The sequence below is a fragment of the Pocillopora verrucosa genome, chromosome 14 (assembly GCF_036669915.1).
Source record: "Pocillopora verrucosa isolate sample1 chromosome 14, ASM3666991v2, whole genome shotgun sequence".
Taxonomy (NCBI): Eukaryota; Metazoa; Cnidaria; class Anthozoa; order Scleractinia; family Pocilloporidae; genus Pocillopora; species Pocillopora verrucosa.
In genome coordinates, this window is record NC_089325.1 from 16,623,218 (window position 1) to 16,648,048 (window position 24,831).

Consider the following 24,831-nt stretch of genomic DNA (forward strand, 5'->3'; position numbering starts at 1 on the left):
TGACCGCGTGCGAATTACAAAATAAGAGTAACTGTCAATCAAAAAAGTGAAATCTGATCACTCCAAAACCTATGCGTACAATTGCGTGACGCGTGACTCAAAGTGTCTTTTGTCCGTAGCCAAATGCCTCGTCATCTAATTAGTGATGTGCATGAATGGATGAAAGAGATTCCCACTGTCTCTATCTACTATCTAGCAAAACTGCAGCAAAGGGAACGGACTTTGCCAAATCAGTGGGGAAAGAAGACACTGTTGAGCTTGACTCTAGTCGGACCTTGTGAAAAGACATGAGAGGTGTAGAATAAGTGGGAGCAAGCTCGCTGTGCTGGTGAAATACCACTACTCTGATAGTTTTTTTTCTTATTGGAGGGAGTGGAGGCTAACTGCAAGGTTCACTTTCTGGAGTTAAGGCTCACTTTCTGGAGTTAAGGCTCTGTTTTAAACAACTGCTGTAGATCACCTTGACTTGAAAAGCGAGGTGCAAGTGTCCAAATGGTCACGATTTCAAAACCAAAAACCCTAGACTTGTTTCTTGATATTACATGCGAACTAAGTGTTACACTCATTGTTAAGCCAACTGTTCTCAACGTTAGGAGTCATGCAGCCAAGACTGAAAAAAATCAGAACTAAACAGAGAAAGGTTGCCTTCAAAAAACGAAAAAAAGCTTTGCATCTTCCTTAATGTTTTTTGCTGAAAAGTTTTCGCAAAGTCAGTGTTCAATTTGCCCTGTAGGCAGTCACTGTCACAACACAAGATCAAGACGATGTGAAGGTTCAACACGCATCTGTAGCTTTCAAAGACAATTTGAAATCCGTAACTTTCAGAGACAAGTTCAAATCTGTAACTTTCAGAGATGAGTTCAAATCTGTAACTTTCAGAGATGATTTAAAATCCGTAACTTTCAAAAATGACCTTTCAAAGACAAGCAAGGAGAACACACTTACTTCTTCTCGGCAGCCTCTTTTTTTTTCTTCTCTTTGCCTTTGTCCTTTTTGGACACCTTTTCTTTGTTCTTTTTGGAACTGATGGCTTTGGCAGTGGTTGCCCTAGTGCCAGCCTTGTTTTTTGGCGCTACTGCTGATACTTTGGAGGTGCCAGTGGCTGCAGTGGGCACTGGCACTGGAGCTTCTTTGCTGATGCTGCCACTCTTGCTTTCTCCTTGGTGGTGTTCTTGCACTGTTGCTCGTCCTCTTCACTTGTGCTGTCAGAAGAGCTGGATATTGGTGTGGAGGCAGCTGCTTTGGCTCTTTGGGTCTCTTTGTGTAAAGACTTGATGATCGCTGTCATCCTCATCGTCATCCTCAAAGCTCTGGAGACTTTCTTGTGGGGGCAAGAGCCACCATTTTGGCGTTGGTGCTGTCCATTGGCATGGGGCCCAGCACTGGGCATGTCCTGACTGCAATTCTCATCCCAAGTGTTTCATTGCTGTCACTGCCTCCCAGGCCCTGACCTTGTGAACTCCTCGTTGTTATCTACATCCCAGACTGATTTCCGTCTGGGGTTGTTTCTCCTTCTCTTTGTTATGGAATCAAGGATGTAATTCCTCATGGCTCTTGGACTAGGGTCTTCCTTGAACACCTGATGTTGGGGTTCTCTGCTGACTTTGTCAGCAAAGTTCACCACATTTCTCATCAGGGTTTGGATGGCTAGGACCTGGGTGCTTACCATCATAAGTGGGCCAGCAGCGTTGAACCTGTCAATTATGCTTTGTTGTAATTCTGTATTTTCATTGAGGTTCCTCAATAGACTGACCACATCCTCCCTGCTGGTGGGTGTCTGGTCACCCTTGTCCTTATTGTCCAACCTAGCCAAGGCAGGAAGGAGGTAGTCAAATGAGGACAACAGATCATCCACAAATTGCTCACTGAAGATTGTGCCATGGAGCTGCCTTATTAAAGGCATATTGTCATGTTGAGTTCTGAAATTGCGATGTTGGGCTGTGACAACCACTTGCAGTTCCAACTATGGAGCCTGTTAAGGACGGCATCATCCGTTGGGTCCTGAAATGCTGGGCCATAGTTTAGGAGAAATTTCCTTGGGAAATGTCAGTTGTAGCCGGTTTTCCTACTGATTGACGAGTTCCCTGACAAGGAGGATGCATCTGCAGAAAAAAACATTATTTCAGTCTCTTCTCTACAAAGGATCTAGAGACCAAATGTAGAGGACTTCAAAGTGTATCGCTAAATAACTATTATCGATAATTGTAAAGTGTAATTAAGCACATTAAGCGTTACGTCACTAAGACTAATTAACTAGTTCGCTGCTAAATGGTGAAGACGTACGGACGGATCAATTGATTTCGAACCGTACCAATATATTGTCAACCATACAATAAAAAGGTTTGAATCACCGCATCGTACGCTCATCATTACACAAAGAAAGAAGGAATATTCATTGCTAAAACTCGAGACTTGAGAGTCAAGCTTAGCACATGAACAGTTCTCTTTGTGTTTGTGCGGCATCCTGTGGCTTGCATGCAAGAGAAAGCAAAGAGGGCACCATTGAAGACATGCCACGCAAAGAGACAAAACAAATGTTTGTTGCTGAAACTTGAGACTTGAAACTTGAGCTTAGCACATGTACAGTTCCCTTAGCATTTGTGCAGCATCCTGAGGCTTGCATGCGAGGGAAGGAGAAGAGGGCACCATTGAAGACATGCGATGGGACAAGACAAAACGAATCTTCATTGCTGAAACTCCAGACTTGAAACTCGAGCTTAGAACATGTACAGTTCCCTTAGCATTTGTGGAGTATCCTGTGGCTTGCATGTGAGGGAAGAAGGAGAGGACATCAACGTGAGAGAGAGAGAGAATACAGTGAGCGGTAGTGAGTTTAACTTGCACAGCCCACAGGCATCAATGGATGGATGCCTTTATTTAAAAATAAAAATAAACCTCAGGGTAGCCCCGTCAGATGCCCTAAAGAGCCATCTGCTATCAATGGGAGCCTTGAGTATAAACTGAATAAAATACATTACAATTTCATGTGAAATACAAACAAGAAGATATAAAACACATTTATAAGGCTTTAGATTTCTAAATTTAAAATTATGTATATAAAAATTACTCTACTTTGATGAATTATAAACTATGGATCCATAGTAATAAAACAATCATTTTTCAATTTCTGTCCGTACTGAAGGTAGATGGATTAAATTTTTTTGGCGAGTATCACAGCTATCTAAATGCTTATTGAAAGTAAAATAGTTCTTAAAAAACTGAGGACATTGCCCATTTATACATTTGTTCACTAAACTCAAAGTGTGCTTGGATTGCTTATAGGCTGAAGTTGTCAAATTCAGTTTTTCGATCGCATCCTCGCTACTTGAAGCTCTGCATACATCCTTCCTGCTCATCTCTGTAAGGGCCCTAAAGCATTCTTATTTACCTGTCCACAGCATCCCCACACTGTCACAATATTCAATAATTGGTCTTATCATGGAAGTATAAATAATCTTCACACTATGCCAAGTAATGCAGTAGCGAATTTGGGCAAGCATTCCAACCCTTTTACCAGCTTTAGCTAGGATGAATTTAACGTGATCGTTCCAACTGAGACATTCATCAAACACCACACTAAGATACTTGAACTGAGACACATGCTTGATAGAAGTGCCATTAACATTAACTGTAAAAGAATCTATATTAGACAGGCGAGGTGAAGTGCCAAATACCATAGCTTCAGTTTTGTAAACATTCAAAAACAAACTGTTCTGACAAAGCCAACACTTGATTGCTTTAAGTTCTTCCTTCAATCTTTCTTGTAATGCATCAACTTTGGAGGCGGCATAAAACAAAATGGTGTCATAAGTAAGTAAGTAAGTAAGTAACTTTATTTAACCACATATCGCATATGAGCGAATAGCTTGTTTAAATGCAAATTTGCCATGTGTCTCTTCCACCCATCCCACCCCAGGGGAGGACATCCACCGCACAGTAATCTCGTGCGTGGGAAATTAACGTCTCCTACCCCAACCATGCAGGAGACGGCCTACGGTTTTACGGTTTTACGTCCTATCCGAGAAGATGAAGCAATGTGAGTGAAGCATCTTGCTTAAGGTCCAACACACTGACCACTGGACTACTCACGCCTACACTCATCCGCTTACATAAGTATACTGCAGCGATTCACAACATTGGGAAGATCATTTACATGAAGTATAAATAGTGAAGGTCCCAAAATGGATCCTTGCAGGACTCCAATGGAAATGGGCTCTGGGTCAGATGATACACCCTGGAAGTCCAAAACCTGAGTTCGATCGTGGATCTTTAAACCATGCAAGCTCTTTATCTAATACATCCATGTAAGATAGCTTTTGTAGTAATAAATTATGATTAACCATATCAAAGACTTTTTGAAACTCAATGAAAACTGCACCTGTTAGCATCCCTTGATCCATGTTCCTTCTAATAGTGTCTGCAAGTGAAAGAGCAGCAAATTCGGTGGAATGACATTTTCGAAAACCACATTGAAATGGACTCAAAATATTATGTTCACGCAGATACTGATAAAGCTGATGATGAACAGCCCGCTCCAGTAATTTTGAGACAGTGGGTAGAATTGAGATGGGACATAGTTATCCATTTCCACTACTTTGCCCTACTTAAAGAGAGGAGAAACTCTTGCAGACTTGAAATCCAATGGAACACGTCCAGATTTTAAAGAACAATTAATTATCTCTGCCAAGGGTTTAGCCACAATATCAATCAAGAGTGAAGCAGGAATATTGTCCAGTCCAATCGCTTTTCCGGTTTTCAAACCACATAATTGAGCTTTGACAAAATCCTCCAAGACAACCTCAAATTTAAAAGCTGGATGCTGTACAATTATATGATGGATGTTCTGGGACCCAGTTGAAGACGAGGATGCAGATGGTAAGCATTCCAAGAGCCGAGTAGTTGCACTGATGAAAAACTTATTAAATGCACTTGCAATAGCCTTTTTATCGGAGGTTATTGACTGTCCACTGTTTATTTTTGGCAAAGCAGCTGTTTTCTCGCCAGATAATATTTTCTTTATTGTTTTCCAGAAAGCTTATGATCTTCGCCACAGTCTTTAACAAGACAATAATGATACGAAGCGTTGGCTTTCCTTATACTGTTAGAAACTTTATTTGTGCAGCACCGGTAATTAGCCCAGTCCTTAGAGTTATTGATCTTCCTTGGTCTCTTGAGAAGAAAATTACATCTGCGCATATTGATTTTAATGTTTGTACTTAGCCACGGACACATGTCTACACCTTGCACACGCTTATGAAGGACTGGAGCATGCTTGTTGGCTGCAAAGACAAAAGATGTTTTAAAATGGTCCCAAGGCTCATCCACACTTGCAGTTTGTCCATCAAAAGAGTTGAAATTCCAATCAATACCAGCCAAGTTCCCTACGGAATTCACTTGTAATTTGCATAGTTCTTAAATGTTTTCATTTGAGCAGGAGCTTTTTGCCAATATAATTTTTGAATACAAGAGACTAACTCATGGTCACTCAAATGCAAAGAGACAACTCTGAAATTGCTTATATTTTGTGGACAGTTGGTCGCAATAAGATCTATCAAAGAAGCAAAGTCTTTAACCATCCTTGCAGGACTAGCGATTAGTTGTTTAAAACTCATACTTTTGAACAAAGATTTGAGTTGTTTACTGTCAGGACTGTTACACTTGGATGACATAAAGCAGCAATTAAAGTCGCCGGTAAGAATTGTTTCTTTTCCTTGGACCGCAACACAAGCCAAAATAATGTCCAGTTTAGTCATAAATTGGTTGTCATAATATTGTGAAGAACTATCAGGTCCGCAGAAAGTTCCAAGAAGAAAATTTCTCGACTTTGTGACAACAATTTCAAGCCAAAGGCCTTCAACTGAGTCAATTTCTAGATCATCCCTTCTGGTGACCAAAATATCATCGCGAACATAAGCCACTATGCCGCCATTTCTACCATCCCTGTCCTTCCTAAATAGCTTGTAGCCAGGAATGCCAAGCTCACCATCACTCAAATCCCGCTTTGCCCAGGTTTCCGATAGAGTTCAAGTCTGTAATCCATTCTTCAAATCATTGCGCAATCAAATGCATAGCTGATCCACTTTACAAGAAAGGTTTTGGATGTTCTGATGAGCCATTTTTAGGCCCCGTAGTTTGATAGACTCCTGCAGTTCAGATATGCCGCTATAAATAGCCACTGGACCTGGATGTGTTTCAATATCCCCACAGAGGAGTAAGAGGCCAACAATAAATCCATTTGTAGCGGTAAAGTCACACCTTGGACAATAACCAAAATAATCTTGACCAGTAGAAGGCGAAACCAAAGAAAGTGGTTTACAAAATTTCCAAATGTGAATCAAGTAATCCCTACGGCTGCAGATTACTGGGTCTTGAGAACCAATAGGGAGCAAGGCATTATCTGAGTGGTGTCCATGGGCTGCAGGACTTACAGGTCTGCCTTCTTGCGGACCCGGGAGAGGGCGATGTAAGCCAGGCTGGCGGGCACAGTGGGTTAGTCGAGCCAGAGCAACAGGTGTTTCAGGTTTTGCCCCTGTAATTTGCAGATCGTTCTGGCATAGGCCAGCATGAAGGGGTAGGTTGTCATGTCGCCCTCTCCATCCACGGCATGGGTCACAGGAGGAATGAAGGTGCGTTCATTGTCTGGGAACTCTACGACCAGCATTGTTCCATGGCCATGGGCGAGGCTCGCATCCTTTCCTTTGACAATCCTGCAGCCCTTGTTGTGGTTTTCCGTGATGATGATGCTCATTCCTCTGTATGGCAGGATGGGTTGACCATTGGCCACAGTGGCACAGGGGACGGTGCTCAGAGGTTGTTGGCTGTGGAAGAGCTTGCTCACCACTATGTTGTTGATGCGCTGGGTTGTGGCATGAGACGCCATCATGATGGATGTTTGTGCCCGAAGGCTGAAGGCCGTGAATATCTCCTTGTCTTCCAGGGGACAAGCTGTGCAAAGGATGACCGCCTCCTGGAACTTGCCCAGTTGAGCCTGAGTGGGCTGCATGTAGCGCACGAGATCCAGGAAGTGGCCATAGTCCGGGTCCAGCACTCTGAACTGCTGATACAGTGCGTGCTTGATCGAGTTGTTGCATTGAACGTGCCATCGCTCAGGATAGAGATGGTGTTGTGCACTTTGCCACCTACAGTCTAAAGGGGGTGCTGTTGGCAATTGTCTCCAGCCACCAGAACGCTGGGACAGTTGTTGAGGCGTTTCAGAGTGCTGGCCACCAAGGAGAAGGTACGAGGGGAGATGAGGAGGTCATCCAGGACGACCAGGTCGTACCCCTTCAAGGCAAAGTTGACATCTGCTGCCTGCTCTGGGTCCACCAGGATGAGGAAAGCTGTGTGGATCATCTCGGCATGTTACTCCAGGCCAAAGATGGCTCTGTAGCCTTGTGCCAGGAGCGTCACAGGGGCTACCAGAAGTAGTTTGAACTCCTGCATGATGGCGTAATGGATGGCCCATCATTGGTTCGATAATTTCTCTTTATTTATCCATAAATATACCTAAACTCTGTTTGCATTTTCTCCTACATCTGGCTCCTACAGAGTATCTGTAGAGCCTGAAGGGCGTTCATCGACTTCACACCAGCCACCACTATCATCTTCTATACTCCCTTCATTATCAACATCAGCAGTCGAAATACTGTCTTGCAAATCCTGTGTTTTGTCTTTTGTAACAGTTTCAGCATGTAAATTAGCACTTAATGATGTTACATGGTTTTGAACAAACTCAGGCCAATCTTCATGGCCACTTCATTGTAAACTTATGTCATCTAGCCATGAATTTTGCACCTCTATGCCTTGACGTTTTTTATTAAATCACTTGTGCCTACGAGGTATTTGACTGCATCTAACACTTTCTTTGGTCTTACATTCTGAAACTGATAATGGTGCTTATAGCTGAGATGTCTTTCAAGTTTAATTGGAATTGTCTGTGATTCATTCTTGAGCCTTGGCAGGCAGTGCACAGTTGAATTTACATCACTTGGTATATTAACAATGTTGCCATCAATAGTCAACTGGCCCCCTCTTGGTAGTTTACGGATGTGCATAAAAGGGATGTGAGGTGATACTAGTCGTTCTTCTAATGGTGTCAAATTTAACAATTCAAGCTTCATAGGAAAACTCATTTTATTGGCTTAAGAGCAGCTAGGTAACTTCCCTTTAGATTTTAGTTTAGATTTAAGTCACAAGTTGTGCAAATCCATTCAGTATTATCTACACTTTTCAACCACACAAGACTTTAAAAGATCTTGAGAACATACTTTGTACTTGGTGACATCACATTTCACTACTGAGGACTTGTACCACAACTGGTCACAGATATATTCTGGGCCACATTTAATGTGATTGTGAAACAAATTGATTATAGAAATTACATTGTGCTCATTTTTCTGAGCTTTTAAGTCATAACTATCAGTTGTTGGTCGTGATATAGTTTGTGCATTTTGATATTGCGTTTTAGCACATTGTGCAATTCGATGAACACTCATAACTGTTTTCTTAACTTTAACATAGTTTCTCTTTATTTGGCTCATGGGTTCTGAGTTTTTTACTTTTCTTTTCTTGAAACTCTGGTTATTGATTTTTTTTCTATATTCTGGATTCTCTGCTTTCCGTTTCATGAGAGATCTTTAAGCAATTTCTTTTATGTGTTCTGGATTCTATACTTTGTGTTTTCTCTTAGACTGTTTGTCAATTTCTCTTGTTCAAGGCTTGTCATTTTTCTTTTAGTGACAGCTTTTTTCTTTTTCTCCTTAATTTTTTCAATGTTGTATCTTTGCATAGAATAAATGTTTTCTCTTTTTTTCTATATTCTGCATCACCTCTTTTCTTTTTCATGTATTCTTTTTTGCACGCTCTGCGTTCCTTTTCATCGATTAGTTTGTTTTCAATTAAAGTCTGACCTTGACCTCTTCTTTTTGACTTGGGTAAATCAGAACTACTATTTTCTACTGTAAACATGTCACGAGTTTCACGTATATGTGCAATGTAAATTTTTGTGCATCCACTTGTCACATTCGTTGGTTGAACAATAGTCACAGGATTAAAAGTTTCATTTGATTCAGCAATATGAATTGATAAGTTGAGACAGTCGGTCACTGCTTGAATTATAATTGCATCAGCCCATGTTCCCTGACATGACATGTTACTCAAATTGCTTGGCAGGAATGCTTAGTATTACTCTCTATAAACTGTTCTGGGTTATGCATTAGATACTGAATGCCAAGATTACGGACATGTAAGTGGTTATCAGGATTGCCATTGAGTTTATCTGATACTGCTCGAAAAAAGCAGTCACCATCTCCCCAAACATCAAGTGCAATTCTATTGAATTCAGACAACCTGGTTTCTAGCAGGGGAATGGAGTTGGAAGCTGAGGCACCTTGTGTTGCTTATTGTGTATTTGTGCTGCATTTATTTGCATCACCAAGAATGCTATTGTCTTTCGCGACATGTACTTGCAGTGCCCATGTAATCAGCGGGCAGCATAATAATTTGCATATCTTGAACTATTCGGTTGTCATTGGTCAGCAGATAAAGCTTTGAGAATACAAGAGTCTCTTGGCAAATTTCAGCTGCTGTCAATCAAACAGTTGGATGCGTAAGTAAATCCAAAGGTGACATAAAGTGAACAATAGGAGTAATTAACAATAGCCACGCTCTTAACGAAGCATTTAGCAAATTTGTTTGCAGGGAATTCTTAAATAGACTGACAGACTCATGTTGATCAAAATGTTATCGGAATTATAAAAATTAGTATCGTGAAAATAGAAAATAGAAAATTAGGAAAGTAGTATCATAAAGAATAGGCGGTTTAAAAAGTGTAACTTGTGATCAGGCGGTTGCGGACTGAAAACAAAAAAAGGCCTGATCGAAGGTTATAAAAAGCGCTGCTCTGAAAGCCAGCTAACTTATGGTTAAGTGAAATTTTAGTTTCATTTAATCTTTGTCTTAAATGTGGTGTTGGTGCGCCCCCGTTTCAGTTTTTTAGCAAGCGTGATGCGTGGGTCACTCGCTTTTACTTGACACTTGCGTTGTCATACGCAACTGAAAAATTTTGATGGTTGAACAGGGCTTTTATTCCTTGTTTATCCATCAAAAAGAAGAGTTACGTAATGAAAAAAAACAACAAAAACAACAACAACAACAACGATTGCAAAAGAGCCTACGGTGGAACTCTGTTAATACGGCCACCTGCGGGCCATGGAAATTTATCCGTATTGATGGGAGTAAAGCATATCACTCCCTTGTACTTCACACTTGCGCTCTTTGACTCCACCGATTAATGCAGTCTGACCAAACGGAAGAAAAAGCAAGCAAACTAACTAACAAATGGCCACCTCGAACAGGTTGACGGCCGAGGGAACAGTTACATAATTATTCATATTTGGATCAGTTTTGATTAATCAAAACATATAAATAGTACAGTTGCTAAAACTTATTTGCAACAACATGTCGAAGTGTGCGAGACATCAGCCAGGCTTTTACGCAACATTATTGAATGATGTCTGCCATTGTGGCTGTAATTCGAAATACCGACCGAAGGTAAAACCTACTGTTGTGGGTGTTTATGAAGTCGTATAGTAGCAAAACGTATAGTAGCAAAACGAGTTCAAGGAGGCAGAACAGAGTACTTTATCCAATGGCAAAGCTACTCCCCTACTGAAAACACGTGGGAACCAGCCAAGCATTTGCCCAAATAACTCATCACTGCCTTTGAGAACAGATGTGTTGATCCATTTTGCACTGATGAATGCTGAGGGAGACTAGCTCTTTTATTTGAGAAGGGTTAAAAATTGCCTCTGGCATGCAACGAAACTATCATGATGAGGCACAATGTAGTTTGAGCGCTCTTCCCTGGTTTACTGTCAGACCTCTGTGGGTCTCCGTATCTCGCCAGTGAGGAGGAACTGATAGCAGCGGGCCTTGGTCCTTATCTGAATAAGTGTTTAACAGTAACAGGTGGTGGATGTCGCATTGACGCTTCAGTCAACTTGAAGCTGCTTCTTGGCAAGTCGCTTTCCTTCATAGATAAATAAGGCTGCAAAACAGCCCCCCACCTGGTAGAAAAAGTTCAAATCAAGTTTACAAAGAGTTATTTTGCTGGCATCCTGCTTTTATAAAAACGGCTTCTTTAGAAGCCACCAAATGGAATAAAAGTTTATGAGCAACAGTGGTATTCATTCAAAGCTACACAGTTACTTATTGATTAGTTGAGAAAGCTCTTCCAGGTAACAAATTTATTCAATTTTTACAAAAATATCATTGTAGTCGTAGCTCCCATGATTATTCACAATGACTGTGAACCTACGGAAAAAAAGACATTGGTTTTAATTTTTAACAGTCCAATTGCTTTTCTCCGAATAAATTTTTCTGATGTTGCAGGCATATTGGTCAGAAAGTAGACCTAAGTGAAAAATTACTAACATCATGCCGCAACTTCGGGCTCAATTACAGACCCTGGAGAGCGGTGCAGATCGATGGGATCTCATTATCATTCATTTTGCATGAAATACGTTTTTAACGAATACTTAACACAAAATAGTCATTTATCTGTATCATAGTTCTCCAGAATTTCCTAGATGGCTGGCTGAAAGGCCACAAGCTGGAGTGCCAACATCACCATAGAGTCCCTGTTAAAAGTTGACAGTTCCGGAAATGACCACTAGAACAATGAACTTCAATTTTTTTTCTTTGAAGAGCATAAAATGAATCCACAAGATACCAACCATCTCACAAGGAGATCCATCTGCCGGATGACCTAAAGTCGGGGGAGATTAAAAAGATTTAGTCTAAATTCACGCCAGTTGTGAGTTTCAAAATGTGATGTGTGAGATTTCTCTGTTTGAGAAATTGCTGTGAAAATAATGATTTATTAGCCATATTTTATCCATATTTATTAAAATGGATATGAATAAATTCTACTTGCATCGTTTGACTGGGCCAAGTGCCCTTCCAGGTATGCAGCCAGCTCCTCCAGAAAGTTGGGAACTTGGCCATCAGTGAATGTGAGCTACAAAATGAAATGTTTGGTGATCTCGAAAAATTATTCTATGTTCCAAGCTGAGCTCAAGAATATGGTGTAGTTGCCAAGAGTCCAAATTAGGAAATAAATAATTTTTTGCCGTTATTGAGTGATCTTGGGGTGACGTGTCTCACAGCTCTCACTCAATGTGCAAAACAAAGGGACTCAGAGGTTATGAAGACTAACAGAAATACCTCCGCTGAGTGGTTGTTCACTAAGATTGTCTCCGCGCGCTCGTTTTACGTCAGAAAGAAAATGGCAGTGGAAAACCGTGGAAATTCTCAACATTTGGAAAGACCCTGGAAAAAGGTACATCTTATCGTAATGATGATAAGGCCTGTTAACTCAGGAATGCCTTACAAGCCCATCTGAATATTTAAATTCTCATTTTGTTTTTCTGTAGTGAAAAAAATGCTTTTAATACTTGTTAAGGACGGTCATCAGGTGTTTTATATTAAATCTGGGCTTAAGATAACTTGGATTCTTGTCAATTTACATGGTGCCTTTTTGCTAACTATAAAATTGGAATCGAGAGAAAAGGGAATAAAAAATCTTTATTATAGGGGTGTTTCACCCACCACACATTATGTTAAGTCTTCTTAACTGTATGCAAAATGTTCAGTATCATGCCACAAGGTTTTTTGGTAACCTTATTTTTGCCTTTATTACTCGAATTTTCAGTGGAAACTATCTTTAGTTGGTCATTGACTTTAGCAGACCTGGTGGCTCCTAAAGGAGCCTTTTTTGTTTTGAGTGTGAGTGACACAGGGTTACTCAGATCTGGGCAGTGTGTCTGAGCTCAATAAGGCATTTATCAAGTCTTGTTTTCTGGATTTGGGATTCATTTTCTTCCCCATTCTCTCCTCAAGCAGGGTAATGAGGTAAGGAACTTTTCTTCTTGAGGACACCTTCAGTCATTGCTTGTGGCATTGTTGTTGCTGATGGAGTTGAGGTTGAAATTCTGGCAACCTTCTTTGCAGCCTTCTGCTTGCCACCATCGATCCAATATGAACTCTCCCTCTTTTCATAATAATAATAATAAAGGTCTTTGTTAAGAATTTATTGCGCAAACATACGTGCAACAAATTACATGAAGAAATATTGACTAATTGCAATTAAAAAGACATCTATCGATAAACACTGATTTAAAACGACTTGTCTGGACCTTAGGTAGAATGTAATTAGGCGACCTACTTCTCAACTGCCGTGTCCTCTGGGGAGGTAAAAGATCCCTTAAGGCAGTGTTCGTGGAAGAGATCCTTCGCCATAATTTCATATCTCTATTATGACGAACATCCAAGATACTATGCTGCTTTAAGCAGTAACCCAACTTATAACACCTGGCAAAGAGCTTATCAATACTACTTAAATATTTACTATAAAAAGCACACCCCCAGACCTCAATAGCATATGTAAAAACAGAAAGGATCAAACTTTGAAAAATTAAGTCCAAATTCTCCTTAGAGTATCCATAATATTTACATATTCTTGAAACGTACAACCTACTGCTAGCCTTACTCAGTAAATAATCAATACGAGTATACCAATTAACTGGCACTTGCTCAAAGGTAACACCCAATAATTTCAGCTTATCTTTCCTCCCTATAATCTCAAGTGGTTCAGGAGGTGTCTTGGTAGTTCTACCTCGTAAAAGAAGTTCCCATGTTTTCGTCAGATTGACTTTCAATCGGCAAACTAACAGTTATGTCATCACCAAATTTAACTAGAAGATTCTTATCAGTGTTAACAGCTTTAATATTGTTAATAAAAATAGAAAATAGGACCGGCCCCAGGACTGTAGCTTGGGGAACGCCACTATTTATAGAAACATATTCAACAACCCTCTGCTTCCTAGGATCTAAGAAACTAATAAGCCAATTAATAATATATGGATTAATATTAACTTGCTTCAATTTACTACAAAGAATATTATGTGATACAGAGTCAAACGCTTTACTAAAGTCAAAGGAAAAAATTCTAACAAAATCAGCATTACCATTGAGCCACTTTAACCATGTATGTTGGCATTTGATTAAAGCCATAGAATTATGGCCACCACGATAGGCAAACTGATCAAAATCAATATAGTCATTACAAATATTGGAAAGCTCAAACCTATAGACCAATCGTTCAAAGAGTCTCATGATAACACCAGTTAAAGAAATTGGCCAAAGCTGGTACAGCAAGTTAATGGAGATTCCTTTGGTAAAGGCTTGATGTCTGCCATCTTCCAAGAGGATGGTACTTTATGTTGTCGCAGCGAGCTCCTAAACACATCGGTAATAGTAGGGGCAAGATCATAGGCGAAATCTCTAAAAAGCGAGTATGGGAGCTCATCCGGGCCACTAGCAGTCCTCTTAAGCCTAGAGAGAAAACTCGTAACAACCTTAAGAGGTATTTTAGGTATTCTTGCACCATTAGGAATATCAATTGGTGCAGGGGCTATATATTCAGGGTCAGAGGATATGCTACAAAAGTATTTATTGATGATGTCTGAGTGAATAACTGAGCTAATCAACTGGGGCTCAGTATCTCTTCCAGTGAAGTTTGGATCTCTTCCAGTTTCATATGGCTGCTTAACTCTTTCTTCCTCCCTAAGCTCCTCTTACCTTTTCTCCACCAGTAGCAGGTTTGTTGCGGCATCCCATCTGTTGATTTTACAGTGGAAATAGCGCCGCAAATCATCACCTGAATGGCATCCTGGCTGTTTCGACCAAGTATCATCAACTATCCGCAACAGCTCAGCACTTTGAAAGTGAATATGTATGGGACATGTTGCACCTAGAAATCAGTAAATAATGTCAGTTACTTCAACAAAACTGAGAAATGTAACTTGGGAACATTTGCCAATGCTTCATATTTTCCTTATTACAGATTAAGATAGAAGTTTTGCAAAATGGTATGAGATTGTGATTAGAATGTTACAAGATCTTGTTTACCTGTCATTCATAAAGATTTTACACTAAACACAGCTTGTTGGAGGTGGCAGCCTTCATCCCCATAGCTAGAAGTAGGAACTGTTGGAAACAATATAAATTTCATGTACATTATATAATAATACAGTGGGATCTTGATTACTTAATCCTTCCTGAGGGTTTAATTACAGTGAAAGAAATCCAATGGCAATGACTTTTTGTTTGAGTTAAATCCAGATCTTTTTTAAAAAAAATGCATACTATCAGAAGTGATAACTACTTAATCATCAGCTAACATGTTGTAAACCAACTATTGAAGATGTGACGACTATTTTTTTCAAAATCTTAAAGAATAGTACATAAAACTTAATTTACCTTGTAATCTCCCCCCAGGTAGAATTCTAAGTTAACTTTCTGGCCACCAACCACAATATGACCCTCTTTGATGGTGGCATTCACATCACAGATGACATTTCTAGTGATGCTCTAAGAGTCTGGTACTCTTCCTTTCCCTGGTTGGTTGCTCTTCCTATTAGTAACTAACCTGAGCTTGACAAATAATTTTGTTCATTCTCCACAATGGCAAATGAACACACAAAACATTGCTGCTGTGAGACATTCTGGTGCCATCTCCTGATATCTTCACTTTAATGTTTTGTACAGGCAATTCAATATTCTTCAGCTATGAAAAGAATACAACACAGGAAACAATTGGATCATATTATGATTTTGATATTTTGATTAGCCAGGGAAAAAAAACATTCTTTTTGTACCTAACAGAGGCACAGTGTGAGGGAAATCCTTAACATTCTCTTTTTTGGCTTAACTTATTGTATACTTGGCAATATCTCTTTGACTTCAATATTAAACATGTTAAACATGCTCAAACATGTTTGGAATGATACGGGAAAAGGTTATTTTGTATCTGAAGACTTTTACACTGGGCACCTGATACATTAGTCAAAACAGATTATAGAACAACTTGCTCCAGTAGAAGTTTGAGCCGCAGCTCTGCACCTAGAGCATCTCCTGGTGTCCGTGTAACTTCCCACTTACTGTCCAAAACCTTGGTGTAGCTTTCAATTAGATATGTCCTGGGGAGATTCTTTTCAACTTGGGTGAGTTCATGATATCCCTCCAGTGAAATGGAAAATCTATCCATAATAAATAGGAGAGCCCTTATCTTTTCCTTCCCCTCCTGGTCAAGGTTGTCATAGGGCTTATTAGGTTGGCCTGTGAGAAAAAAATAGAAAAAGCCTAGTTATCAAACTGCACACACTAAACAGTATTAAAGTCTAGTTAACATATCAGAGAGAGAGTTAATAGAAAAATATTTTGCAGTTTCTTGTTTTGAGCATCAATACTATCTTCTCAGAATAGCTCTTTATGCTTGTTCAAAATTAATTTAATCTTGTGGCTTGCTTCACAGTTTTTTCCCACTTTATTAAAATTTGTACTTTTGTTTCTCATTCAGCAGTTATTACATGTCCCAAGTTGAAGTAAATTGAATTTCTATACTGAGACATGCTGCAGGGCTCCAGAAACAAGCCTACTTTGTTTTGAGATTATTGTTGCTTTTTAACATACTTGTGTTCTTCTCAGAGGACTTATCCTGACTCCCCTCTGAACAGACAATACTCTCTGCAATAAAGGAAAAAACATTCTTGATATTGAAGTGTTTTGGTAAAACAAAACTGGGTTTAACTATGGTTACCTTCAAACAACTGGGCCTTCATGATCATTACAACCTATGTAGTGGTAGTTACCTTGATTAAATTCTTGACCTTTAACGATCGATTGCGATTTTGGAGTCAGTCTATATGTCTCCTCAAACCATAGAGCAGTCTCTGCTTTTTCTCTAACAAATTACAAAAACATGGTTTTCAGAAATCTCGTTCATATTATCGCAAAAGTGCAAAATAAAACATGTTTCAAAAATTGGTCGTCTGGTAAATGTTTAATATAGATACCTTATTTCCTTGAGATGTCTCTGTCGTTGTCAATGCCCAACATTTTCAATATGTTTGCCTCGATGGCCATTTTGTCCTTGCAGGCATCTTAACTGGGCCATTGCATCGTAAAGCTGCAATGCCTTGTCTATGCAAAGGGTAACATATGGGTAGAAGTCAGTCAAGTATATTTTGACTAGTGTTAACTAATACAGATTAGTCATCTAAAGTTTGTATGCGGTGTGTTAGTTCTGTGTAGTAAAAATTGGTGATTGGTGAACATGAAAGATAAGTCTACATACGTACGGTTTTCACCTGGAGTTAAAATTAAAGAAACTAGAAAAACATTAGCCCAGAAACTAATTTGGCCATTCAGAATTCAAATGCTACTGTTCAAGCTGGTGTCTACCTTGGTTTAACTTACATGTAATCCAGCACACTTACTAACAATGTTCTATTATTTTCGTACCTTCCTTTTTATTTGGTAATTCTTGGTTCTTGCCAATTAGCTCTTCATTTTCCTTTTTCCGCTGATGGATGATGTCCCCAGGCATTTGGGTGATCTCATCTGGGTGAAGAGCAACTTGACACCAGTACTGAGTATTGCTTTTTAGAAGTCTACTCTTCTGTAGACGGCCATCCCAACTTGAGAGCGAGCAGACGACGATAATCTGTAGCCAACTTTAACCAAGCTGACCTGTAGGCTATTGAAAACTAGGCAGTGGCTATGAAGCTTCCTCCATTGCCAGAGGCCCTCTCCAGTGAGTTGAAGAGAAAAAAATGGGTTGTTGCTACCCATCAATGGTGCACAGATATTTATGAAAGCAGGATTGATCAGGGATTCTACGAGCTCTGATGAGAGCTCCTGATCAATATGCTGCATTTCTTGTACGGAACACATGACTGAAATTATGAGACTCTTGAAACTTAGGTTGTTTTAGTGATTGAAGAAGACTTATGATTAAAGCAGCTTTTTTCCTGAAGTCAATTGTCTCAAGGGAACAATAGTTGTGACATTAGAGCCAATTAGACAGCAGTTGCCAACAGTTACGCATCTGAATTCATTACATTTGTCTGAAAAAAAGACTTTTCTTTAATAATCAGTCCTGGATATGTTGCTGAATCCTGGGCGATGTGATGGCGTAGGGTTCTCTTCAACATCACCACTTAAAGAGATTATTCTATGAGGTAGATGGTGGGTTTGCAGCTGATGATGTTTAAATTTCTTTAACATTCTTGCATCAATGTACATGCCAAACGATGAAGACTTATTATGCATTCCATACTTTGTGTCCATAAAAACAGATCACACAGCGGTCATTTTACCATCAGGAATGAAATTAAAGCCGATCAGACAAAACGTTTGCATTAGGGATTGTAGAAGACACCGTAAAGAGGGATTGTACCTAAAACTAGTAAGTGAGAATTGGGACAGTGCCTTAAACTTAAATGATGTCGAGGAGGCAGTGAATAATTTGGAAGCAAAAATTAAACACCACATGGATGAGTGTATGCCGTTGTGGTCAGTACACATGTCATCGCGTGATCGGGTGTGAATGACACCCTTAGTAAAATCGTTAATGAGGGTAAAGTCAAGAATAGCTCCAAGCAATAAATATCGGCTGGCTGAGGTTAACAGGAAAATAAGCGAATTGATTAGTAAGAACTGAAGAACACTTGCAAAGGCACCTGTCGGATCCAGAGAATGGTGGAAGCACGTAGATAACTTGTCCCAACAACGCAGCATTTCTGCTAACATGACATTGGACGCTAAATCACTGGAGAAGCTAAACGACTACTTCGCCGATTTGTGCACTGATGACGCATATATGAAGCCTGTACCAGCTATTGTGGATAAGAGCTTAGAAGCCCCTCAGATATCAGAAAGACACGTGTGGAATTGCTTACAACATCTGAAGAAAACCGCTATGGGACCAGATCTCATTCCCTTTTGGATTTGGAGGGATCACGCTGAGATCTTCACAAGTGTCATTCATAAGATCTGGAATGTTTCCCTGAAAACTGGCAAGTGGTCCTCTTGTGGAAAAGGGTCCATGTGACGCCCCTCCCTAAGATCGACATCCCTAAGGGCAAGCAGGACTTCAGAGGAATTAAGATCACGCCTGTAATTGCACGCGCGTTCGAGAAATCTGTGTATAACACTCATGCACGAGACATTGTCAAACGCATCTGAGTTCAACACAGTTTGCTTATATGACAAGGGGGAGTTGCACTGATGCGCTCTTGAGCATGCAGCATACCATCTACAGCTATTTAGACGAGCAATACTGCAAAGCCGTCCAAGTATTTGCAATGGATTTTAGTAAAGCATTTGACTGTGTTGATCATGAACTCTTGTCATCTAAGCTTAGGCAGTTGCCATTAAATCCCCTCATTGTGAACTGGTATTTAGGCTTTCTCGAGAAACGCCAGCAGCGAGTAGTTTATAATGGTTTTGAGGGACAGTGGCGTGAGGTTATGGGGGTACGACACAAAGTAGTGTCAGTGGGCCATATCTTTTTAACGTGTTTATTAATGACTTGGAGATCAATCTGGAAGGTCACCCAGTCTTGTTTAAATATGCTGATGATTCTACAATTATCGTCCCTTTTTGGGGAAACGGCCAGTGTCGCACTGACTTGGTGGATCAGTTTCTTAGCTGGTCCAGCTGCAATCGTATGACATGCAATCCAGCAAAATGCAAAGAGATTATTTTCCATAAGAAAGGTTTCAGTCAGGACATCGCGCCAGTTAGTAATATACTGCAGTGCGCAGAGTTATCCATATTAGGTGTTACCTTCCAACAAAATTGTGAATACAGTAGTCACGTGCTTGCGAAATTAATTAAGGCGAACAAGTCATTATTGGTATCAGGATCTTTACGTAAGGAAGGAATGTCCCAGAAGGAAGTAGATCACCTTTTTAATGCAATAGTTTTACCAAATTTTTCTTACGCTCTGCCGGTTTATGGTGCCTCAGATTCCGACCTTTCTGTAATACAGAAATTTTTAGACTGGTATATGAAAAGAAAGTTTATGTCCAAGAATGTAAATATCAGAGATTTGCGAGAGAAGGCAGACAAGACACTCTACAAAAAAAGATTGAATGACCCCGAATGCCGGTTCTTCCAGTTTTTACCTAAGGAAAAGAACATGAGGTACAATCTTAGAAATACGTCAGTCTCTGTCCCTAGAATCTACACTGACAGGTTTAAGAACGTTCTTAGTAACAGAATAATTTTTAGATATGATATGTAAATAGCTTTTTTTTAGTTAATATTGTAACTTAGGATATGTGATTTTATCTTAAGAAATAAAGATTATTATTATTATTATTATATTATTATTATGCTTTAATGTTCTCAGCTGCACAAAATTGAGGTAGAACTTTTGCCTAACAAAAACAAAACTTTTTAGAGGATAATAGGCACTTTGATTTTGCCAGCCATTCTCTAAAGTAGCAATGGTTTGCCTCAGACTGCACAAGTTTTAGCTAAGATGAACTTGGAATACATTTCTTAATGTATGATTTGGCAGCATCTCAAATTAATCTTGTCTTTCACAAAAATTTGATAGCTTTTCTGTAAGGAATTCTGGAAGGTTCTCTTTCACGTTTCTTCCTAGAATGCAACCTACTTGTAGAAAAAAAGCCTTGCCCTTGATAACCTACATGTCATTTTATCTGCATTGTTGTATGGTTGCTCACTGAATTATCGTTAGGTATTTTCAGTTATAGTTCCTAATCGGTAAATTGTGTTGAACTTTTATCATGCTGATCATTCGGAGAGGTATTGGAATCAAATCTCTGAAATTGCTTAGCATGGATTTGCTCGGACATGTACTTAGCATGAATATTGTGTTCATATTTGACGTCGAGTTGCTGGTATTTGGCTTTCATTTGCTGGTATTTGGCTTTGTTTTATTGTAATTTTGCTTTCACATGCTGGTATTTGGCTTTCATTTGCTCATACTTGGCTTTCATATGCTGGTATTTTGTTTTCTCACTTTTCACATAACCCCAACAAGCAGGGGATTTGACGAACACTCTGTACGTGTCCTCGCTTTTCGATTTACCCCAGCTAGTCAAGGGTGGTTGTGATGTTTCTATCATTGAACATACAAGGGGCTCATTGCCATGATGCAAGAATCCATTGTCCAAGAAAGCTGCAAACACACTATAAGCCTTCAAGCCTACACTACAGAACATGGCAAATCCTGGGAATCAGTGTTTTATCAGGTGACCTTTACAAGTACTTCCCGAAGACAACCAAACAATTGATCTAAAGCTACCGCTGTTTTTTAAACCTTATTTTGTATACTCATACTTATAATCAATTGCAAGCTGCAGTGAGCTTAGCCCCATGTAAAGCAGCAAACCTGAACAACGAGATTAAATAGATACATTATGAAGACTTACCTGTTGTGTTTTGTAGATTATGAAGAATGAATGATGAAAGACGCTTACCTCAAAACAAGCGATGCCAGTATATTTCCTAGGCTACATTCTGAAGCATTTACGCCAAAGATCTTCAGTGTGGACCTTTGCCTTTCTCCATATAATCCTTTAAAAATCTTGGCGTACATTTACCAAACCTTCGCCGTGACGTTTGAGTGGAATGCACCTTGCTATATTCACCAGGCTGGGTGGTTCACTAATGCTAACAGAATACATTATGAATCCAAAACTGTTGAGCGGCGATACATCCAAGAAGAGCCAAGAATGAAAGCTATAGCCAAAGAAAAAAGCCATTTCTCAAGGAAGTCAACTCACTTCCAGTTGCATGATGTACACTAATTTGAACTCGCGATAGTCCGCGGTTTGCTTTTCCACTGGTCAGCGGCTCAACAAAGAAAAAAAGTTCACAGGAATCGACCAAGCGCTTTTTTTTTGCCCCCCCACACCTCCCATGCTCATAAATGATATGCATTCACGCGTAAAAATGAAATGTATTCAATCAAGTTATAAGTACAAGAATCGTGATGAGACCGGCAAGCCACAGCTGCATAGAAGACTTATATGTATCTCACAGGATTGAAGAACAAAGCTTATGACCCCCAATACTGGAAGGTTGCACCTGTGATGTCTCAGGAAAGATGGCGCAATTCAAGATGGCGAATGTTTTGAATTTTGAAGAGCTTTTACTATGTGGAAGTGAACTTCTGAGGAAAAACGAATTACTGTGATGGTGTACTTGAAATATATACTGAAAAGCTATGTGAAAAGAAAGTGTTATTTCTGGGTTTACATGCCTTTTAAATTATGATTGGTGACATCTTTGTTGTTTAGACATTTCAAACCCAATGCTACATCCTTGGAAATGGAGATAACTTGAGGGGTTATGAAACTGTCGCAATCAAAGCCCTCAAGAACAACAAGAAATTCTGTAAGGAAGCTAACTTTTTACTCAATACCGAGTGGTTGGAGATCAAAATATACATATCCGAGAATAAGGGCGAAGGGATGGTTGCAGATTCCCTTGAACTTCACAATGTCTGATCAAAAATCGTAATTTACCGGACTGTCCAGTGAATAGCACTATTCACCTTTTACGGAACAACTGAGGCCTGTTATTTAGGTTGCTATACCTCTAATTAACATTTCATAACATGTTGGATAAGAAATATAGTGGAAATGCACATGTTACATCGATCTTGTCAATTAAAATGGTTTGTATCAAAATACAAAAAATAACCTGGACATAAACACACGTGTACAGGTGTGCTCACCTTACGTAATGTTATAAACTAAAAGGATTCAATCTACTCACTAGTAAAGTTCACTATCCGGAAGAGTTTCATGGCAGTGTTTACACAGTGGTAAAAATACAATGTTACAAAGCTAAACTACAACTTCATGTAAAATGAACAGCTGATTGCTTGGGATGGGCACAAAATAATCATAATGATACATTCATGGTCTTTCAGTTCTTACCTGAGTTCATTGCTACGTTGAGCAGCTCTCCACTTCCAAGAGCATAAGCTCTCCAGGCAATGAGCTTTCCACTGGTAAAGCAGAAGTTATTTAGCTTGCTTATGCCTGCTATCTTGCACAGCTTGCCACTCACAGATTCTTCCAGAGAGTCTGTAACAGCCACTCTGACCCCTTCGACGCCGTCATGTGAGAGGAGTACATCTTTCATTTGGTGTGCATTTCTGACGTTCTTAACAAGTGGTACATCCATGTGTGGATTGCCAGGTTAGCACTTTTGTAGATGAAGAAAGCCTTGTCTTGGTTGTCTTTGGCTGAATTAAATTTCTTGCAACAGTTTCTCTATATCGCTTAGTGCAGATGCTAAACTTGAGTGTGACTGCATGACTGCCTCAGGTCTTCGGCTGATGAGTCACTCAGTGAAATGGGATGAATAGACAGTTGGCAAAAGTTTTAAGGGTATAGCCTTATATACGCTCTTATCTTTAATGTTGCAAGGGATGTTCCCTTGTATTTCTTACACTAGTGTCCCTTCGGTGAGACACGATATTAAATCTCTCGTGGCATATGCCCTCTACTGATAAACAAAACATATGCAACAGAGAACCACTTACTTCAATTTTATAAGCAAGCGCAAGACTAAATTTCCATTTTGAGTTTTATGGATGTGTGGTGCACCCATGCATGTGAACATCCTCCAGTCAGTGTACATGCTATTCTGGAAATGATGACTTCAAGCTCAAAGCAAACAAATATATCGAAAAGATTGAAATTTTAACAAAACAGGTACAGTCCCAAAATTAACCTTAGGACAGTTTGCGTCAAAGACTCGCGTATGGGTAACAAAAGTTAACAATATTCGATTGACTTGTGCTCCGTTAATTGTCTTATTTGAGGCGAACGCGACTTACCGCACACAAACTCTCTTCTCGGGTCCCCTCTGTGTGCATACCATGGAAGCTAGTTAAACTAGAATGAACAAAGAATCAAGTTTGAACACTTCTTGCTATTGCAATTGAAAAATAATGTGCTATAGTGCAAGACTTCTATGAAATTACTAAAATCAGAACTATTTGTTACTCGCATTCAAAACAACGATGACCTTTGCTGTGCTAGGGCAATAGTAGTAGCCAAAGTTAAAGGGGATGATGATGAATGTCTAGACTCTCGTTGTCATCTGCAAGAGACCTTGGCAGGAGCATTGCATGAAGAAGCTAACGTACGAATCGGTCCCTATGGACTTGATCAACTTAAACTGTTTGAAATTGTACTAGTTTGTGTATCAATTCGTCATTATCTCGGCAGAACATGGACACGGCATAGTCCATAAAGATGGAAGGAAGAAATTTTTCGTGAATGGATACAATGAATGAGTTTCAAGAATGTTTCTACCATGGGTGTGTGTATTGTTTCCCCAACTTCACCCAAAAGCACCCCAATCACCTAAACAAAACTAGGTATAATGCATGGGAAGAAACAAGAGAATAAACCAGTCAATTGACTGCATTGGGTTACCACGTGCATGAAATGTGGCAATTTGAACGGAATAAATTGAAAAAGAACAATGTGCAAGTCAGACTATTTGTGGATAACCTCAACATTATCGCACTGCGCAATCTGCGGGAAGCCTTCTTTGGTGGTAAAAACAATGCCATTAAATTCTATCACAAAGTTCAAGATGATGATGACCAAATTACACCTTGTTGTATCCCTTTGCAAGCATTAAATGTTGATATCCCATGGGACATCTGTAGTTCATTGATCAGCGAAACACAGTTGACATTTCCAAGTTTTATAGACTGATAAATGTAAAATTTTACCCCCTAACAATCTGTAACATCTGGTATTGCCCCTCAGAAATGGGTCCAAACTTCTGTTCCCACTTTGCAAAAATGCACTGAAAAGGAGATTGAAAACAGGACAGAACAATGCAATCATTCAGCCAACAACCAAGCACTCATTGGAACATGTACCACAATAGAACTTGTAGAAGCTGTCGGAAAGGGTA